Source organism: Crocodylus porosus, unplaced genomic scaffold (assembly GCF_001723895.1).
Source record: "Crocodylus porosus isolate Cpor-Errol unplaced genomic scaffold, CroPor_comp1, whole genome shotgun sequence".
Lineage (NCBI taxonomy): Eukaryota > Metazoa > Chordata > Crocodylia > Crocodylidae > Crocodylus > Crocodylus porosus.
The window spans coordinates 33,804,472-33,827,321 of NW_017728886.1; the positions used below are offsets into that span (position 1 = coordinate 33,804,472).

Below are 22,850 nucleotides of genomic sequence, written 5' to 3' on the forward strand. Positions count from 1 at the left end.
TGCTTATCTTGCTGGGATCCTATGACCCCAGCTGACTTCCTGCCCTTTGGGCAGGGGGCTGGACTCGATGATCTCCTGAGGTCCCTTCCAGCCCTAATGTCTATGAAATCTATGAAATCTATGAACCTGGGAATAAAAAGTGGAATGGAACAGAGAGACTTGTTTTGTTATAAAAATAAAAATTAGTTAAATGGAGATGTGACTGAACTTGCATCTGAGGAGGGGAAAGTCATTCTTGCATTAAATGTCAGTTAGAAAGGTAAGAAAGTCTGAAAAGTAGGTAAAGAATTAAAAGGCTAGTCTTCTCTAATAGTGACTCTGCCTTGGATAACTACAAGGAAAACATGAAATAAGAGGGACACAGAAAGGAATGAGACTGGAAATACAGTGCCTCACGTCTATTTGGTTTGGATGTAAATGACTAGCAAGGGTTCAAGGCAGTAGGCCCCAAATTCAGGTATCACTATTAGGATTTGGCCTCTGAAATCAACACAAAAAAATTGGTTTTTTATGTCAGAATTAAAAATTATTTTATTTCTTTTACAATTCGTGTACCTCCTTCAGTGACAGCTCCCATGCCAGCTGTCCCACTGTCTGGTGATACATACACCTCTTTACAAGTGACAAGCTTTATTTCAAAGCTCTATTATAAAGTTTTACTCTTCCTTCATCTGAAGTATAGTTGAGTTCATGTACTTATATTTTTTAAATAGAAAAATGGTAGTTGCTGTGAGCATGTCACCCATCCCAGTTTATTTTAAATAGTATCTGAGCCCCCTTCGAATGCTTTCCCTCTCTTCTTTCCCCATATACAGGCAGATTTCTAATACAAGCAAGTGCCCAAGAGGTAACAAAGACTGATGTAGCATAGACTGTTGCTTCCAGTATGAACAGCAACACCAACAACAGCAAGAGAAGACCAAGTATCTTCACCCCCTGTTCTCCAAGGCACACAGTAACATGGAGGACCTGCTGGAATTCCCTCACTTGGATGGAATAACTGATCAGAGGGGACTGGTCAGGGCTGATGGAAAAGTATAGCTAAGTGTTACTGCTGGGTTCAACAAGGCTGGAGAGCAAACAGTCATGATAGCACTGAATGCCATCAAGCTCAGTAAACTGTAACAAACTTCCATGGATACTAGAATGGAACATGTTCTTGTCTGTCCCTTGGTAACAGGGTAAAGGAGGCGCTGAAATGTCATTTTCAAGGCTGGAACCAGTGAGAGAAGTAGAACGTGTACATTCTCAGCTGGAGATGCAAAAGCTGCTTGTTAAGGATTAGAGGCGGACAGATGGGGATGCAGATCTGCAGGGAGACTACAGGAGAGCACAGTTTCCAGCCAACAGCACCGCTCCCCTCTTCTTTCATCAAAACACTCCCTAATGTATTGCTGTTGGAACCCCTTGAGCTGGCACCAGTGCTGGCTGATCACAACCAGCCTGTGCTATGCTTACTTTTTAAAAACATGGTAACCTTTTAAGAGCTTTCAAACCATTCCTCACAATTAATTGTTACTGGTCTGAGTTAATTAGCTTGTCACTAGATTTATTATTTTCAGGCTTCAGCAGAAATTGCCCTGTTGTACTTTATTCTTTTTCACAGACACTGGGACAAGGGTTAACATTTTACAAAAAACTCAGTATCAGAGTAGGGCACACCACAGCATGCTGAGAATTCTGCAACAAACAAACAATGCATTGGTCAAACCAATGTTTCTTTTTGAAACACTGAAACAAAGGGAGTTTTTCTTTTTTCAGAATACTTTTCTAAAAGAATAAATTGTTGAAACTCATGCAATTCACAAAACATTTGTTATGAATCTGTAGTTTCTAATTAAAGGAATGCATTTAAAAATCTTGACCTGCTTTACTCACACTTTAATCACAATGCCTTTAAGTAGGTAAGGCACAAGAATGGGAAGAAAGAATTTTTATTGGCACTTTATAGATGAGGAAATGAAGCCTGGAGCAGATAAAGGACCAGAAGAAAAAAATCCTTTGGTGGACTTCTGGCACTTAAGTTGCAGTATCAGAAAAAAAAATCAGGGCTTTAAGGAACTTTAATAGGTCATCTAGTCCAGTGCCCTGATAAAGTCAGGATCTTCCCTATCTAAACCATCCCAGACAAAATTGTAAACTAAAAACTCCCTACTCAGCAGGCCCTTCATCCTGAAGTTGCCTAAACTCAGGAGGCACATTGTGTTTGAACTGTAAGTTCCCAATATACAGGCAGTTCTGTTTTTGTGCATCTTTAGTTGCCCCACAATCTCAACAGCATCTAAATTGCTTCAACAAAGCTCTCGGGGAAGGGTTCTTGCAAGCATGCCCTGTCCACCTGATCCTACTCACACACCAAATGTGGAAATGTAGTGGTAAAGCTACCCCGGGGGCATCTCCTTGTATTCACTCTCCATATCTGTCTCCAATGTGCTTAAGAGTGGCTAGCAGGGCTGCTTCTGGAGCTGGTTCACCAATTTATTTCCAGCTTTGGCCTGTGCAAACAGAAGCAGATAGGTAGTGTGACGTTGGGAGTATCCTTCTCTGAGAGCACCATAGAGAGCGTCTATGTGCCAGATCTGAGTGCCCTCAGGAAGTCAATCGTGTAGGTATGCTTTGAGCATGTCTGTTATGTAGTGAGAGGATTACGCGTCTCACTAAATGCACTCATGAACAATTTATATTTAAAAACACAGCCAGAGGAGAAATTGGTATCTCCTTCATTATAATAGCTTAGTGATGAGTGCACTTGCACAGGAGATGGCAGACTGAGTTCCAGTGGCCTCCTTAGGCTTAGAGGATTCAAACCTACAGTTTAGGAGACTGCCCTCACTACCAGGCTGAGACGAGGGACTTACATTTTTCGCTCCTCTTCCTGTCCCTGCTTCCAAGACTATTTATTCATTATATATCAAGCAGTCAGAAGATTACAGGGGGAAAAAAAAGAAAAAAAATATTTGGAAACAAGGACCAGAACCCAAGGACTTCCCACTACTAGCTGAGTGCCCTAGCCATTAAACTGAAGACTCACAATTCCTCCTGTGCTATGTTTCTGGTGCCATGAATTTGGCTTTCCTTTCTGGTTGGGGGTATAGCTTCCAAAGTTTGGGTGGGAAATGTGGATTAGAATCCCTCTGGCTGAAGATGGTTTAGGACCCAGATCTCTCACTTCTTGGGCGAGTGGTCTAATGACTTGGAAAGATGACCTCATCCTCCAGCCAAGTTTTTAAAGGATCAGGCAAGCCTTCTTCAATTACCCAAAACAATAGCTGTAGGCACAGGCACAGGATTCTTGACTTTTATTATAAAAGTGTGCAGGTGCTTCCCAAAAGCCCTCAGTTTTCTAAGCTTTAGAGAGGGTTATGATATCAGACATACTTTGTGCTTAAAATTTCCTATTGGCTAGCTCTAGGCTGCTTCCTTCCCAGCATTCTGGGTGTTGTTAATCCTATTCTAGCATACCTGATTCACCCTATGTATTGTCCTAGCAAATCTAACTCGGTGATTTGGATTCCACACTGTGGGGCAAGAACCTAAACATCAGGCAATTCAGCACCCAACTTCTTTCATCAAATCTGCCCTAATTAAGTTGCCCAAGATAAAAGGAATCAACTGCAAAACTTCTGAAAAATTAGTCCATCTGTGGTTAGGGTAAAGGCATTGAGGATTCAGAAGACAGAATAGACAATAAACTTGGAAAGTACCTTTACGGTGACATCCAGCTATATCACATACTTCTGTTCACAAATTAATCAGGCTCCATTTTGAAACTTAGGTGTTTTGCTCTCACACGCTATGTCCAGACAAGCAAGAACGTGCATTTCTCCAAGGACAAGTAGCAGCAGTTGTCCCCAGGGAACACCCATGCCATGCACACTCTGGCGCATTGCAGGTTACCCTGTGTAGCGTAAGGGGAGGGGTGGGGGTTGGGCCAGCAACTGTGCTGGCCCCAGCAGCCTTACCAGGGGGCCCTGGGGCCTTAGGGAGCTGCAGCTGCAGCTCTCCTACAGCAGGGAGCCTGGCAGGTAGCTGGAGCATGGCTCCCTATGTCCAGGGTCTAGTTTTGGGTGGCACACACAGCTCCCTTTGTGCTGCCCCACTTTTTTTTGGTGTGGGTTTTTTTGCTCCCAGGATTTACCAGGGTCAAACTTCTCCCCTCCCCCCAGCACTGCAAAGTAGCAGCACAGGGAACACCTGCGTGCACAGTGTGTGGCATCACAAATGGGGTTTCAGCACCACATACCACACGTCCACATTCATCTGGACATGGCCACGGATTCTACTGGGACATTGGAGACCATCTAAACCTGGCTCTTTGTATAAAACCTACTATATCTGTAGCCATAAACTTCCTATCTCAAAGCCACTGATATTCTTGGTGCATTATGACACAGAGCCCTTCAAGGTGCTTTCACACACCCTAACCCCAGACAACTGACCTATCCTTCCCCAAGGAAGAAAGACCAACAGGACAAGCTTCAAAGATGAATCACTGAAACAGTCTCCTATTGCAGGATTTTTCTACCCACTTAAATCCTAAAACATTAAAACATAAAACAGATATTTTAGCTATAACAAGAAAAAGACTGCAGGAATAATAATAATTTTTATTAGATGAGTGAAAATATGGGAGCTGCAAGGGAGAGGTACAATATATATAATATTCTCATCGTTCATCAACCCAATTTTAAGAGGTGTGTTAGGCACTCACCTGGAATAGGTAACATTTTCTTGCTAGGCATACATACCATTGTGATGGTATTCATGCTGCTGTATATATGGAAGAGCATGGATAAATTAGACAGGAAAGCATAGAAGACTGCTAGCAAGATTCAATGAATTACTCAACCTAGGGTGTGTCTACATGAGACACTATGTCGCAGTAGAAATGAGCTATGGTGATGTAGTGTCGGCAGGCATGAACCATAATGCTGCCACTAGTGTGCAGTAGCAATAAGACTTGCGGTGCCAAGAGCAACCCATGTGGCACTGTGTGGTGCCAGAAATGACCTGTGTGGTGCCAGGACAATGCAGTAACAACTGCACAGTCAAGAGCACATGTAGACGCACCCACTGTGGACTAATGAAACAAAAGGGCTGAAAAACAGTGTTTAGATGCTGACTTGAATTTGAGAAAGGCGTTTGTTTCTCCTCCCACCCATCTCACCCTTAATCTTAAAGCGAGCACAGACAAACTGTAAGACAACACTTGGCAAGAACAGTCAGAATGGATTACTGAAGAATTATAGAACAGTTGGGGCTTATCAGTTTCTTCATTAGTCACACAGATTAATATTCACTGTGGTACATAGAAGGTGGAAAGAAAATGATTTTATCATTTCTATATGATAATACATATATTGTAAGGGTTTAGTAGAAATGGATTTTGGGGGGTTAGGAACCTAAAGATAGAAGAAAAATAAGTGAATAGAGATACATTTTCTGAAACTAGATTTGCTTTTAAAGAGAAATGCTTATAGAATCCCCATTTCTTGAAAATCCAAAACCATATTGGACAAATCATTCTAAATGCACGTTTAGAGAAGAATGAACTATGTAAATTAGAAGATTGTCTTCTTTGATCTTTTTCTGAATCAATGTACTGTTGTACAGGCTTCAGGTTTACCTAAAATCAACTAATCATAGAATCTAAGATGGAATTGATATTTTATTTAATCAACATATATATGAAGTAGTGTGGATTGCCAAGAAATGTCTCCATTTATTTTCTCTTTTTTAAAGAGGAATTTTTGGAGAACTACTGGACCAATATGAACTTAAAGTCCTTTTCAGAAGCACAATTTTAATATGTCAGTCTTCAAGAAAAGTTAGAAATATGTTGGCCACTCAAGTTAACCGCAAGAAAAAACAGATTTTGTGATGATGGGAAACGTGGAAAGTAGGACTGTACAAATAATTGGGTTTTTTGCTTGTCTACTGAACTGACCATTAACAAAAAATGTTTTGAATTAATGCAACGTAATTGCTTATTTTCATGAAACAGAAACAGCCCACCAACCTAAAAATGGCATCTTGGCGGAATTAAATATTCCATTTGTCATGAAATTGAATATTTTCTTCTTTTTTTGTGCAAATGTAACAAAGACTAGATCAACAAATCTGAAGAGGTTCCATATTTTTACCCCAAAGCCCACTTATTAGAACACTGACCTACAAGTCTTTCCCCTGCCTAAGGACATTTAAACCTGTCTGCCCTTAAGTACCATTAGGGTAAACAAGCTGTCAGTATTTCCTGTCAATACCATTTAATCTTATATAAAATATTTTCCTAACAGACGGAAGATATATGTACAAATCCCTGCAGGCAGACAGCAGCACTGAACCTTGGTCCTTCATTTCATTCATGGCTGGATTTTCTACCCAATGGGCTACCGGATAAAAGGGAACCACTACTACTCTGCCCAAGTAGGCTAGGGATAGACGTTACGTATAAACCAACGTAAGTTACTGGAAACCAGTTCAAATCTGTAACACAACAGAAGTTCAGTTCACATAAACCACTTTCAAAATGGCTGAAAACAGGTTTAAGATAAACCTGGACAAATGTAGTATCAGACTTTACTGAATCAGTTCTAGCCCAGACCCCCTCCACATTCAAGTCAACTCTTAGTCCCCCAGCATCCCAGGATGCTTTGTACCTCCCCTGCAAACCCCTCCTCACAAGGTAGGCAGGCTAGCCCTGGCCCAAGATGTCTGCTCCAACTGAGCAGGGAAGCATGTTCTAGTGCCCACTGGCTTCTGGCCTGGGCCACTGCAGGCAAGTGGCTTCATTTCCAGAATCAAAAGTGAATATCTGTTCACTTGCTTCTCAGTTCAATCTAGGCAGCTTAGACTAACTTGCAAAGATTGAATTGATTCAGCCTCAGGTTTTTTGACTGCCTGTGCTTAGAACTTGTGAATCTGGTCTTGAAATTTCATTTTTCAAACTGAAAGTATCAAACAATTGACCTATATTTGTCTACAGTTTTGAGATGGCCAAAACTGGAACCATAAAGATATCTGTAGTTCTTACGGCAGTTATGTGGACTATTTTATTTCAGTCCATCTAAGCAGAATGGAATGTACGTACTGAAATGCTAGCCAAATTGTTTTGTGAGTTACTGAATATGAATAATGGAGAGACAGCAATAGGAAAATGATTCCATCTAAGCTAAATGGTTACTCTTCTGTCATTATTGCTGATGTTACAGGAAGAAACTAACTTAATTAGAAATATTTAGCTGTATGTCTAGAAGAGCTGCTTCTGCAGAACATTTATTTTTTACTTAAAAGCAGTTCTTATTTATATAAACAATTATACTTTCCCTCCACATTCCTCCACTTCCATTTTATTAATCTCCAAAATAGAAACTCCTGATTATTCATCATCACTCTGCTCTAATGTCCCTGGACATTATTTCAAAGTCTGATACTTGTTATTTTTCAGTATTTTGGAGGTGGGGGCATCATTGTGGGACAATCACCATCCACTCAAGAATGAATTAGACTGTCCTTGTGACACCTATCTTAATCAACCAGCTGTAGGAATAGAATATTTCTGCTAAAAGTCAAATTTATAATAGTGGACAGCACTACTAATAGCCCTCTGGGTTAACTTTATCAAAACTACCATGGTTATACCCTACATTTTGTAACCCTTTTATATAGAATGTGAGTGAACCGGTCAATGTCTTAAGAAGCAACATGCCTCAGTTCAAACTTTGCTGTTGTTCAAGCCAGCCATGGTAATGAACATGCTTAAAAGAGTTTGATGGTAGAATTTGCTCTATGACTGAGCAAGTTGTAATTCTGTCAGCAAATGATTATTTGATCTGAGTATGCCAGGTTAATAGAGCCAGGGCACATTTATGGTTTTGCCTTTTGCACACCCAGGATAAGCAAACAATGAAGAACTAAGTCCTAGCTCTAACCTACTGAGACTTCAGAGATATTTGTCTGATGTGGAAATTGCTGTTCCAGATATAAATGGATTATCAAAGACTAGGTATTTTGTATTATTTTTCTATTGTAATAAGTTAGCGATAAAAAATGTACCTGTGTGTAACATAATGAAAACAATGCTGTAATAATGATGTTTCTGTTAAAAAGAACTATACTAACTACATACTTACCTTGGTGTATGTGAGGGAGAGGGAACGGGCCCTGAGGAAAGCTTGGTAAGGGCTAAGAGAAATTTACCCCAGGTCACGGGGTTCGAGGCAGTGGCGGGCTCACACTGGCAGCAAAAACATCACTTTGTCAGCTCCTGCCCCCTCTGGATTGGGCCCCACCATGGCCACAGGGGTATTTTCAGTGCAGTGGCACAACCAGAAGCTGGGCGGGACTGAGAAGCAAAGGCGCTGGGCCAGGCAATGCAGCCTGGCCCGGCAGCCAGACCCCTCAAGGACAGGAAAAGGGGCTGGTTCTAAATCTAGGAGGTTGAAGGAGCCCCTGGTAATCCCACTCACCACCCATCGAAGTCTGTTGCCTTCAGAGACTCTGGAGGAATTTTCTTTTTCTTTCTGCCTCTCAGCAGGAAGCACAGGCATGGCCAGCTTCAATAATCCCTTTTGGGGGGAGCAAACAGTCTTCCCCAGATGGGCTTGAATCATGATTACTGAGTAAGTCTCATGCAACACTCTTGGAAAGCTTCATGAGTGTGAACCATGGCTGATCAACTACAGGCACAGCCAAAGTTTTGCCCTCAACTAGAGGGTCTATGGAATCTGCAAGAGATCCAGGGAACTTTACTTGTTTAGTTGAGTGACTCCTAAAAAGTTATGAGATCAATTGACTCAGCTGAAGATTTCTTATTTAATTTAATTTTGTTTTTGATTGGGCAAGTGGTTCGGACAATAGAGAACATTCACTCAATTACAGCCTTCATTTACTTTAGAGGCCTGGGATCCTTGGTCTTAATGGCCCCCAAGACTGGGACATTCACCTGATTTAATTTCTAGAAGTTTTAGTGAATACCAATAGACAGTTGGCCTTGCCTTGAGTGACAGTTGGCAGTATTGCCTATTGGACCCAATCCAGAGATAACCCTTGGCTTAGTGGCCTTGAAGCCAGAACATTTGTCGCCCTCAGACCTGGATACTAGATTCAACCACCATGGTTCCATCTGGTTGTTGTGTGGATGGGGTGTAAGGGGAGGTAGGAGCTCCACAAAAATGACTGGCCTGATGGACCCAGAGGATGAGTGCTTTGCTGGTAGGCCACCTCCTGACTAAGTGACATTCAACATCAAGATGTGGCAGGTGTGAAGCAGGCAATCTAGGCAAGCACTTGGATCAGGCGAGTCCTACCTCCTCACTGGATACCCACAAGGCACCTGCCCGCTGAGGGCTGCAGCTATATCCAGTGGCACACCAACAGTGTACATCACCATTTTAATTAATGGCCTTCCATGAAAAGTATTCACAAAACTTTAATCTTTCTTGTAAACCAGCCAAGAAAGATTAACATTTTCAAAGATACAAATCAGAGACAGAAGCCCATTTGGCTAAATGTCTGTCAATGTGATTTAAGCACTGAATTGCTATTTGAAAATCTGCTCATACATATATTATAAAACATAAAACATAAAAAATATGATGCATTTGAGAGGCCTATTTAGAGAAAACAGTCAATGAGATAGATTTTACATTTAGTTCTGAAAACAGTAAGGTTAATAATCATTCCATAGTCTTGGCACAGCTACTTGGCAGAAATACATAGTACACAAATGTTCAGATACATTGTGAGGAAAATAGTAAGGTACTTTCTAAGACTCCAAGCCCCTAAGGCCTCAAAAGCAACATCACCGGGAAGATAATGTAAGCAAAGACTAAAAATTCCCCAAACCTCTACTAACTATGAGAAAAAAGTGATAGAAAAATAGAAAGTAAAAATAGCAATAATAATATAATCTTAAATATGACCAATTTAATACAAAAATATTGGTGTTGTCTTATTTCCAGGTGTGTGTAGTTATCATTATCCTTTTTCAGTGAAAATTATTCTTAACAGCAACACTATGACAAGATTAAGTTTTTAGAGGGGGGGTGACTTTGGCCATTTTTTCCCCAATTTTCTAGAGACAAGTACAAAACTAAAGCACAGAGGGCTTTGGGACTCGAGTTCTCATTTCTTAGACAACTGTTCAGTGTTGAGCAGAGTTCTTACTTGAAGAAAATACTGGAGTCTGTTAATAATATTTTTAAAAGCCTCCTCAGTGATATTACCTTACAATGTGATGGGCAGGATCCTAGCTTGGACTATTATTTCATAGATTTCATAGACATTAGGGCTGGAAGGGACCTCGGGAGATCATCGAGTCATGAACCTATCTACTAATTAAATGAGATGAGAACAAACTGTAAACAAAGCAGTGCAGTCTATTTAGATACCTATTCCCAGTATGTGGAAACTGAGGATTATCAGTGATCAGAACACAAAAAGATTGGAGAAGAATATATAAGGCTTGAAGAATGGAACTCACAAGGAAGAAAAAGCCAACAGTGCAGAAAAATGCTGTTCAACCTGAGAAAATAATTGTGTGTGGACCATCTCTGAGCTATGCATATAGTATAATTTGATAAATAAGCTTTTGACCAGACAATCCACATCCAGTGGAATTCACAGCAAGTTTCAATGGTTGCACAGAATCCATCTAATATTAAAAGCTGCACAATTTCCATTTAGCAGAAGATCTGCTTTATTGATCTACCATTATCAAAGTGTATATCCCAATGAAAACTTAGCTCATCTGCTGAAGCTAACTTTCAGTATAAACTTTTAGTAATCACGATCATGTGGACTGATAAATGAGAGAATTTCACTCAAGCTACACAGACTTCAAGGTACAATCCCATTTGGGAAGATCTATTTTTAATGTCTCACAAGACCTCTTTCATCACATTTCAAATGAAAGAACACTAGGTTCACTTCAGTTTGGCATGATACTTTGTTCATTAAGCAGTACTATGCTGCTTTCTTTTCTTGTTTTACTCCCATCAGGTTTGTCACGCATGCAAATTTCTCAATTATTGAATGCTAATTTCCTTCCAGTTTTGTCCACTTCATGTGTTCAAATTAGCTTGTCATACTAGGAAAAAAAAGGCTGCTTGGAAAGGATTTAAAGATGTTGGGTGTAGAGCAATTTTCTACTCCATAAAATATGGATCTAGTTATCTTTTTTATCAGCAGCATATCATGGACTGCCAAATTTCCTCACACATTCCTGACTATATTTGTTGCACTTGATTAAGAGAACCTATCTCCATGTCAAGACAGTATTAAAAACATAAGTAAGCAAGGCACTGAACTTAAAACACCCACTTTGATGAAGGACTATAATTTACTTATATGAAGGCCTCATTAACTTCAATAAGATTATTGCATAATAGGACAGAAATTAGCCCCACATTTAAAAAAAACCAAAACACTAATATTATTTTCAGTTTATCATAGAGTGAGTTTTACCTGATCTAACAGCTTGGCATGTTTGGCACAGATATGAGAACTCTGTTGGGTTTTTACTTCAAACCACTTTTGCATCATGCACTAACTCTCAATAGGTGCATCTATGTGTGCAATTAATGTGCAGAAATAAATTCCGGTAAAGTTTGTGCCCTAGTCAGCTGCTCCCAGGAACAGCATCTGCATGTGTGCCTGGGACCGTGGCACTTTGAGACAGGATGGAGCAGCCCCGGGCTGTCAGGGGACCTGGGGGATTAGCCCTGGGCAGCAGCATCAGGTAGCACAGGGGTGGGCTGAGGCATGAGGATGATACAGGGGCTAGGTGGTAAGCAGCCCCCACACTTTAGAAGTCTCATGTCCCAGCCAGCCTGTCACAGTCTACATATGTTTGATTGCATGTAATTACTCCACCATAAGATAGTAGTCCCTGACAGTGCTATTTTATAGCAGAATTAATTTGCTGCACCCTAATACCAGCATGTGTAGACTGTGAAACTTTACTGCAGAGACAATTAGTCTACTCTGCAGTAAAGTGCATGTATAGATGCACCCAATGCAACTGTAATGCTAGTTTTAGAGAACCAGGACAATTTTTTCCATGTTGTCTCATTTAGTAAAATGATCAGCAAATTTAATGTGGTTTTCATAAACTGCTGTGCAGAGATAGTACTTACTGCGTTTTATGAAATACTCTTTGAAATCTCTACTCCTTATAAAGATATTTAAGATTAGATTTATATGCAAATGAGAAATAAAATCATTTATTAGATTAGGTTTGTTCCCATTTAGTGGTTTACTGAGTTCATACCATTTCTTCATTTTTTTTCTTCTGTAATTCAGTTGTTAAGATACTGCACCTGATTTTGTAATGCCAGCATTTTGCCAACCAGCAAGCTGGGCTAGGATACACATATTCTTAGTATAAATGGGTACATTCCTGCCTTGCCTCAAATTCCACATTGAAATGATTAGATGCACAAGAAAAGTAAACAGAAAGAGAAAGCCCCAACAAGTTACCCAAATGTAAGTGATTAAAAGAGAGCCATGTTCATAGGAATAGTTAGTAATATGAAGACATAGGATTGGCCTTTCTGAGTTATCTGCCACTTCATGTTATCCTTTTCATGAATTTGCTAAATTCTGTCTTAAGACCAGTGATATTTTTTGCCATTGTTTTACCTACTGAAAGGGAACCCCACTGCTCTGAAGCTGAGAAACTTTAGACTAAATGTATTTTAGGTCTTCTACTTCATGGGGTAGGGCATACGGCCATGGGGCCTGCTGTCAAAATCTGGACCACAGAGTCCCATTGGGGCTAGGGGCCAGCAGTGGGGGAGGAGAGGGGAATGGGGGTGAGCAATGGCTGCATTAATCCCTGTGACTGCCATGGTTTATGCTGCTGTTGCCATGAATCTCTCTTTCAAATGCCTATTGAAAAGAAGATCAAACAAACAAGAAGGTCTAGATATAGAAGAATAAAGAACTGTTTTCTGTATAGACCTGGAGATATTGTATGGGGAACTCCACAAAAATATCAAACAGCATTTGAGGTTAAATACCTTTTCCTGTGATCAGCAAGTTCCAAAACATGGTTTTCCCTATTTTCACAATGTCTCTATCACAAAATAATGCATTTTTTCATTAATGGTTTAGGGAGATGCAATGATTGCAAGGAAGAAAACTTGAAAACATCAGAACTTCAGTGAAATCACTACTGCCCTTATCAGAAACCTTTCCCACTTTTAACTTGGCAACTGAATGTCTTACATAAAACATAACAACAACTTTACTGCGTACATAACTGTGCCATTACTGATATGCATGATTAAATGAGAGAGCATTCTAGCCAAAACTGCATAATTTGTTTCATCGTTTCTTATCTCTATGGCCCAGATTTATAAAAGCACTTGAGGCACATGCTTAAGTTCATTCAAACTCCAGAAACAATTAAGCATGTCCTTAATATTAAAGAAATGCTTAATATTAAGTGACTAGTTAAGCACCCAAAATGAAAACTGGTGCTTTCCTAAACTGCGACCCAATGGCTTAAATTTAACATTCTTTGTGGACACACCAGACTCTACTGAAAGAAGATCTGAAGGCTTAGGTGCTAATTTGGGAGTTCTGAGACCCAGGTTCAATACTCCCAGGTTCAGTTTCTTGCTCTACAAGAGAATCATGCAGCATGGGTGGTTGGTCCCGCACCCCCACCCCTTTCCAAATCCTAGATTTGGGCACCTGCTCCCTTCCTCCATTCAGAAACCACAACCCTGAATCCTCTTCTGGTATATCAAGTATAAAAAAAAGGCAAGTGGGATATTTTATATAAAGTTCCTTGGATCAGAAACTGGAACCTAGTTCTCTACCCTCTCAAGTGAGTGCCCCAGTCATTACACCAAAGAATCTTTCTCTCTCTCTCTCTCTGGATTATTGAATGTCATTCCATGTGAACTGAAAGATTTTTAAGAGGAGGAAATTAGAATGTTCCTTTTCCACATTTGGGAATATCTTACACTACACTGTGGTAGGCAGGGCACTCTCCTAAGAAATGGGAGGTTCAGGCTCAAATCCTTGCAGGAATACAAGGTAATTGAACCCAGGTCTCCAACAGCCTAAATAGCCTGCTAATTTAAAGAGAAGATGGGGCAACTTCTTTTTCAGGGCCTGGTAGATCTCTGAAAGATAGGAAGAGGAATCCCTAGCTTGTGGATCCGGATGGGTTATGGACATCTGGCTGCGGAGACAGATATACGTATGCTTAAAGCAGATTTTTTGGCACCTAGGGAACGTTACAGATGGAAATTTAGACACCTACAGACATTAAGACTAGGGACAGACATTCAAAAAGCCTGAGCTTGAGTTGATTCTGTCTCTTCAGGTTAGTCTAACCTGGCTAGGCTGAACCAGTTTGTAACTGACAGACATCCCTTCTGGACTGAAGAAATTCAGGCACATGCCTGCAGTGGCTCAGGCTAAAAGCTGGAGGGTGCTAGAGCATCCCTTCCTTCCCTTACATAGTGCTGAGCTGAGGTGAAGTGTGGCCAGGCCCCGGCAGGAGGCTCTGATTATGTCTGATCAGGGAGGGGTTTCCTCCCTTCCCTCTCACTGCTCTTGACCTGCAAGGGAGCCAGCAGGGAGTTACACAGCATTTACTTACATAGCAGGGTGTTACACAGGGACTAACACAGTGTTTATCAGCCCATCAAGAAAACAAAAGCCTCTCTCATTAGTTCAAGCTTTTGTTTCAGCTTCAAAAAGCTCTAAACGGACACCATCTTGTCTGCCTTTGTCTTGTCTGCCTTACATAGACACCTCTCAGCACTAGCTAGCTTACCATGTGTTGGCTACGATCCATGTGGGAGAGGGGAGGCAGCATGGGAAAGCCAGGCAGACACCACTGTGTCTGCCATCTCTGCTGGAGCTGCAGCCAGGCAGCAGAGGGGAGGGGCCAGCCCAGCTCTCTGAAGCAGAGCAATCCGCCCAGGGCTGCAAAGCTTCTGGGATGCTGGGGGACTCTGATTTAAGTTAAGCCAGGATGGGGTATGGGACAGACATTGCATAAACCAGTTTGACCCAAATCAGTTTAGTTGGATCAATCAAGTTTATCTCAAACTGGTTTCAAACATTTTCAAACTGGTGCATGTGCACTGAACACCTGTTCTGTTACAGGTCTGAACCAGTTTCTGATCATTTAAGCCAGTTTATGTGTAATGTCTGTCCCCAGCCCAAGTGCCTACTACATAAGGCAGTCTCTGAATGTGGGTTTTGAGGGTATCTATTTTGAATTTAAATGCCAAAGTGAAAATTAAGTGTATGAGTTCTTGTCCAGACCTAGCCCGTAGTTCCTCAGCACTTTACTTCCCAGTCTCTAAAGTGGGAACAATATAGTACTTGACTGTTCACAGGGGGTAGGATCACATTAGGACTGTGAGGTTCATGAGGTGCTCTGACTCTATAGTTGAAAGGGAAGTGCATCAGTAATTAAGGTAGGTAGAATCTGATTTTAGGGTGGATAAGGAACTTGAGACCTGTGTGGCCAAATTATTTTTAAGACCACTAAAATTCAATAGTTCCTTTCCACTGCTGACATCTGAGGCTTACTTAAAATCCATTACAAATGACACCACAGACAATATTTGAATATAAATCTATACTGATTTTTTTTTAACACAGCTATTTCTTATTCCTTGGTCTTTTGAGCTTTATATTTTCCATACTAATTTGGTGCTTACCGTTTTTAAACTTAACAAACACAACTTCTTTCCTGGGCAATTAAAGTTAATTATTTTCAGGGGAACTCATTATTTCATTAGTGTGAACAAGCTGTAGAAACTGAACAGATAATTTAATGGCAAAGTTCCATGAGGGGGGGAACCTCTCAAAACTTCCTCAAAAATGACATCTCTGACACTCAGGCTGTACAGGTGTAGAGTGTATCAAGACATTTTTAGAAACATTGGTTAAGCACAAAAAGGTAATATAAACAGCTGTGATGCTACTTAATTCTACCCATTCCCACAGACTGGGAAATCAGAGCTAATTTGAAGCAGTCTATGTTAAGGTACATGCCACCATACCTGTGCAAACACTAAGGGCTTCTGTTTCTGCACAGCTTTACACCCCTAAATACCAAAAAAGTGGAACACTTTGTGGGTCATTTTGCACTCTTAATGAACAGCTTTCACTCTCATACATTGTTAAAATAGTGTTGTCTCTTAAATTTGGGATGAATTCTCCATCTCTTGGGTTACAAACAAACATCACATTTGTCCCAAGGACAAAGTGCAGTGTTATCCTAGGACAAAATGCAGTCATTTAGATACCCATGTCCCTTATTTGGAGAAATATCCTAAAAAGGATCATGAGAGAAGAAGCATTAACAGTTCATTCTGGGACACTGCCAAGTGCATCTGAACAGATATTTTGGGATTACATCATTCAATCAATAGCAGAAAAGTGACACTGCATCTAGTCACTCACTAGACCCTGATCACCCTGGAAGGGTGATGTGTGTACACACCAATTCCAGGATATTTCTTTTCTAGGATAAACACAGACAACTTATCCAGGGACAAATGCAACATCTGTTCCTAGCAATTAATTCTGAAGATTTAAATTACATGCTTCTCTGTAAGATATGTTTTAGTCAAAATGAAATTCAGTGGCTTGGGTTATACAGGTGTTAGACTAGATCATTTGATGGTTCCTTTAAATATCGGAAAGATGCCACTGCCCTCCTGTGAGAGAGGGAGGCATATCAATTTTGGGGTGGGGGAGTATTAAGAGTGAGGAAGGGGAGTCCCTTGGTTGCAAGACAGAGGACAGAAAGCAGGTAGGATGGGAGGAATTATGGGAAGAAAAAATAATTTAAGACACTAATGAATGGGTCTGAGTAGCCAAAGTTGAGCAGGAGGTGGATTATTTCATAGGTGAAGGACAGGATAACAGGAATGGGTGGGGGGAGGTGGATTTTCTCTGAATTTGTGTGTGTGGGGGTGGTTTTTGTTGTTATACCATCTTATTTTAATTTTTTATTTTGTTCTGTATAACTTATTTTGCCCTTTATTATATCCTGCCCTTGGTATTTCATGGGAAGGGCAGCACATAAAATACATAATTACTGTAGGTTGGCTGTCTGACTGCATAGTCACAAGAATACAGTGAAATCATCACATTTATACTATAACAAAATTAGAATGGCCTGCCAATTATGCCAGGAGAGATACTAAATAATTTTTTAAAAAGTAACAGAACACAAGAAGACTATCCAAAACATGTAACACATCTGCCTATTTTTCTATAATACTTGCCTAAGGCTAAGAAGAAAATTAGAGCACATGCATGTTGCCAAGGCAAAGCTTTTGCAAGGCAGCTAAACAGGAAATATATGAGACTGAATAAGGAGACCACAGCAAATATAAACAGATGGCAGATGTAGCAGTGCCAAGGGCAAGTGGAGGAGGGGGGCAGAGGAAGAGGGGGATCTCTATTAGGTCTTGCAAAAAATGAAGTTTAGAGGCTGGCCTTGGAATATTTAAAGAAGTGCTTTTGCTGAGGTGTTTGACATCTTTAACTTCTGTTGAGATCAATGTCAGTTGACAATACTTAGCATTAATGTCTAATTTGTCCACATAATTAGGCAACGGTTTTGTGGGTTGTCCTTCACTGGATTTTGGGAATCTCAGACTGAGCACACAAAGCTGAGGCTCACAACGTTAGTAAAGTTATTTTTCAAAACTTTTGTAAAATAAAGTTAACTGTTCTGATACTCCCAATTCCTAACCTGTAATAAGTATATAATCAACATGATGTCTTTCTGGTAGAAAATACAAAGATTTAAGGATGAAAGGCAATATAAGTGCTCAGTATAAATTATTATACGGCGGATGTAAATTTCATCGAAAAACAGGACTAGTACTATTCTTCACCTCTCACTTCTCTGATCACCCCTTTCGGACGAAGTTCTCTTACTACTAATGTACCACTTACTGGGCACGTCTCCACATGCTCCAGGGTGGATTTACTCTGGAGTAATTTACTACAGAGTAAACCCACCCCGGGCAGGCCACTACATGTGTGGGGAAGCGGGAGCAGATCTGCTTCTCATGGCAGCAATCTGCCCCTTCTAGGCTCCCCCTGGGTGCTAGCCTAGGAGATGGCAGGGAGCACAGGACCAGGAGACAGCTGTCTCCTGACAGAGTCTTGGAAATTGCTCCCTGCCCTTGGGAGCTGCCTGCAGAGTTGGGGTTGGGAGCTCCATGATTGCAGTGGGGACTGGGAGATGATCGCTCCCAGCTCTGTGATTGTGAAGCTGGGGCTGGGAGCTCCCTGCTGCTCAGGCAAGGGGACACTGTCCCTGCCTGGGTTCCAGTGTTTGAGCCCACCCTGGCAGCAGGCAGCTCCCAGGGGCAGGGAGCAGTCTCCCGCTCCCTGCTGCCTGGCTGACCAGGAGAAAATTTGCTTACCAGAATACCAGAACTCTTTCATGTATATGGTACTCTAGGCCAGAATAAAGTCATTTTTATTTCAACAGAGTGGCCCACATAGGGAATATAACTAAAACATACCAGAACACTTATGCTAGGATAGATTTCTCTCCCATGAACATCAAACCTTCAGATAAAATTGCTATATTTGTAGCAACCGTACTTTGTTGTATGAGTTACACAATACAATTTTTTTAATTGTATCCAACATAAAATACTATGTTACTTAGTAACAGTGTTTAGTAGTGGCAGCTTTTGATAACTGTTATATTAAAAACTACAAGAGAAACGGATTGTGGGAATGGAATTGTTAATTTATATTGAAAAGATGTTTGGTGTTATATGCTTAACTGCACTAAGAAATCTTATTTTAAAATAGCAGCTAACTGCTTCACCCAGCTGTTCTGCTTTACCACTGGTGATTGGTTGTAATAGACATTGAAGCTTTGTGATCACTGGCAAATGAATATCTTTCTTCCTCACTTCCGGAATGAGAGAGCTAAAAGAGTGAGTATGGACTTAATGGCAGGTCTTTCTAATGACCAACTTCAATGCTACATTTGAGGGATCACTCTAAATCCTCATTACCTCTTAATTACGGGCTCTGAGCACAGGGCATGGCATTCTGTTTTCTGGTATCCCATTTCTAATGAATCAGTCAGTTCAGACAGGCTATGGAATTATTATCCACTTTGCAGCTCACAATCAGCACTCACTGCAGTTGTTCTTATGCTGATTATTATGGTTGCTCTGTCTTTTAGTGTTCTTAGAGCCTCCTTTGGACAGACTACTTGAGAAAAAAAAGATCATTTGAGTTCTCAGTCCAAAATGAACTATAAATATTAATTTTCACCGTACTCCTTAGCACTTTTAAAATGTCCAGGTTAATACTTCATGTGATATTTTCCAAACGGCATCTCTTCCACCGCAGAGATATTATTTTACAGAAATTACAATAAAAAGCAGTAACATGTAAAAAAAAGTGGGGACACACAATGTTCTACTCTGAGCAATTTCTAACAAGAACAGTCACCTACCCTAGTCTAATGAGAAATTCTGTATCATACAAGAAATAGCAGTGAAACACTTTTCCAAAGCTAATTTTAAAAAATATATGCTGAAACGGAATGTGCATGATTCTGAGGAGTCTAATGCTGTCAAGATGCACAAAATGAAGTGGGCAATAAAACAAAGCAGTGAATCTCCCAAAAGCATCTCATTTGTGTGTGTGGTGGGGAATTGTTTATTTGTACTACACTAAACTTCCATTCAGTAAGGAAAACTTGACTCTGAAAATGGATCCACTTTGCTTATGAATGAATGAATTCATTAAGGTATGGAGTGATACTGACTGGCATACTTTAAATCCAGAGTGTTAAACTCACCTTATGCTCCACCAGCAATGTTGGCCAATGCAGTGGCAGCCACCACAGGGCTGTGGAGCAAGGCAAGGCAAGGCAAGGCAAGGCAAGGCAAATGCTTGCTGTGACAGAAGTGCACAAGCAGGGTCAGGCCAGGTGGCTGCAGGGTAACCGAGCTGTGTCATACAGTCTTTGCTTGCCCTTCTGCTGCTGACACCCATGTCTACTAGGACCCCAGGACTCCTGATTCTATGGAAGGACACAGCCACTGCTAACCACGTGTCCATATTTTCTGGCCTGCCAGAGCAGCTCCATGGGATGGATCTGACCCACAGAATGGATGTTTGACACTCCTGCTTTTAAACTAAACATCCCCTGGAAAATGTGGTGAAGAAGTTCTCACAGTTTTGAAGTGTGGCAAGGCAACATAAGAATAGTACTGAGCCAGAATGGCACATGAAGCATCTAAGGTTGGTGGAAAAAAGATTTTGCAAACTGAGAAAAGATCAAGCATAAGAGCACGTAATGCAATGTACTGCATTACTTTTCTGCTACCATTCATATACCTTGTATGCTCCATACCACTGGGCCTTTTTTCTGTGTAGCTACTCAGAACTACCTGATAGTATAGATCTATAAATACATAGCTATTCAGAACTGCCTAGACAGTATTACCTGTAAGCCTAAAAGAATTATGACAGAGAATAATGATTTCCCTTTACAAATATGTGCCGTGCTTCTAGGAACAAAATGTTCTTGTCATTAGCCTCATTCTGAACTAAGGCAACAGACATATGCTTAAACACATTCTTCATTCCATAGTGAAATACTTCCTATGTGGGAGGTGGAAAGTGTGGGTTTGAAACCCTACTCTGGGTTTTCTATTTTCTGGTTTCCTTAGAATAGTACATAAGATCTCACCATTCACCATTTAAAAAAACTGTCTGATCCATGTTGGTGTGTGTTAGGCATACTTTAAGAATGACTACTAAATCAGGCACCGGGGGCATCTAGTTCGTTGGCCTCAATCATATTTGAGAGATTAGGGCTGAATTCCAGCTGACATGGCTCTGGGCATGTACAGAAATCTAACTCTGGGCACACAAAGAATTTTGTTACAAAATGATGAGGTTTGATGTTAGCTCATCTCCAGTGCTTATTTAAGTACCACTTTTGATACTCTAATCCTAGGTTAGAGGAATCAGCTATTAGATAAAAGGACCAAAAAGTCCTGCTGAAGCGCGCAGTCTATACAGATGTTGGGAAAGCTAGGTCACACTAATGTGATGACACTTCTAGTAAATAACTGTTTTTTGTTTTTTTTTCCTAAATCTGTCAGCAGCCACATAAATTGGTTTAGAAATGGCAGAGCCCAGCCTATGATTTGCTCCACTTTTCCCCCAGCAAATGTGTGTTCTGTTCACTACCGACCTAAAGTATGCTGCTTATAGAAAACTGCATCACTTAGATGGATTCTACCTTGGGCTTTCTGAATGTCTGTACCTAGAGCATGTGACTCAAATGGAGTAATAAGTTTAACAGTGGCCCATTTTAATTTCCTGTTAAACAGAAAGACCTACAGGACTGAACAGAATGCACTTCTCTTGTTCTTTCAGTCAGAAAGAGGACTCTTTAAAATAAAGGTAACCCTCTTGCAAATAGCCCTGTGCATCTCTTAAGTGACACTGAAGCCCAGGTTTAGGACTTAAATGATCAATAAAACTGGGCTAAGGAAGGAAAAATTATGAATTTCTTATGCCAGTAGGATGGTATTTTTTCCCTTTCTTGTGGTTAAACTATTGTATCACATATGGGAAGAAAACTCTATCCAACATCAGCAATAAAAATAATGCAAGTTCACAAGACTAATGAGAAATTAATAAAATCCAAACCAAATTAATTAGAGTAAATCAATCACATTAAAAATTGAAGCAGATCATCTGGTATAAATCAACAGAGCTCCATTGAGGTATTTAATGGAGCTATCAGGGAAGCTCCATTTCACGAGTTTTAGTGGAGTGATTCTGACTAACCCAGCTGAGGATCTGATACGCAATTTCTACCCAACTAGGACTGTATACAAAGTCTCTGGAAACCTAAATATGTTGAAGTATTTGGTACTCACCAAAATACAAAGGGAGAGAATGCAGTAATTATTTTAGGACTATTTTCTACTTGCAATGACCTGGCTAACTTGCACTCACCCTATCTGATTCCCATGTGCACTGTCTTTGAAGCAACAGAGTTTAGCATTTTGCATATTTCCCCCAAATGTTCCTAAATGTGAAGCCAAGCAACATGGAAAAGCCTGCAGTCTTCTCACCAGCTAGGCTCTCCCTGAAACAGCCTACTACAGGTGTACCTCTTTTTATTCTCTCTGCCTTCCTTCCTGATGCACAATATAATTTAGACATCAATATCACAAGAGCTTTCATGCAAAATTAACCAAGAGCAATAAGCGTTGCTGCAAATCTCCAAAGCTCAAGAAAATGCAAATATAAATAATCACAACTATTTAATTCCATACCACCTTTGGCAACTATTTGTCAGTTTTTCATCACCTGTTATTACAGCAAAGTTTTATAATGCTAATAACCATTTCTGTTTTCATTATTCATCAGCTTTATAGATAACATTCCTGAAACCAATTTCCAGGCTTGAAAAACAGAACAAGAATAATAAATATTCGTAACTATTCTGTATTTTACATAACCAAATTGTTGTTAAGTACATTCAGGCCCTCAAGGTCAGTAACTGAAGAACTTTTCAGAAGCCAAGATTGCAAACTTATTATTTTGTTCTTTACACTCCAGCTATTCCATAACTTTCAAATTGTTCTTGCAGCTAACTTGACTGTCAGAGTTAATGTAACAACTAGAGGGTAGAGGAGAATCAAAATACTCACTAAATGATTGGAGGTTCAAAGACTTCCTTATTTTATCTCCCCATTATGTCAGTCTCACTCCTGTTTAGGGACCAAGTAGGTGTTTATAGCTAAATTTATTTCTACTTAGTGTCTGTACGGAGGGAAATGCATGTT

At 40.4% G+C, this 22,850-nt stretch overlaps 1 protein-coding gene across 1 annotated transcript in view; it reads right to left on the minus strand.

The window, feature by feature from the left end:
* Window positions 1-22,850, minus strand: part of PLXDC2 (plexin domain containing 2) — a 318,579-nt gene that overhangs the window by 73,015 nt on the left and 222,714 nt on the right. The gene's annotated exons all lie outside the window — the stretch shown is intronic.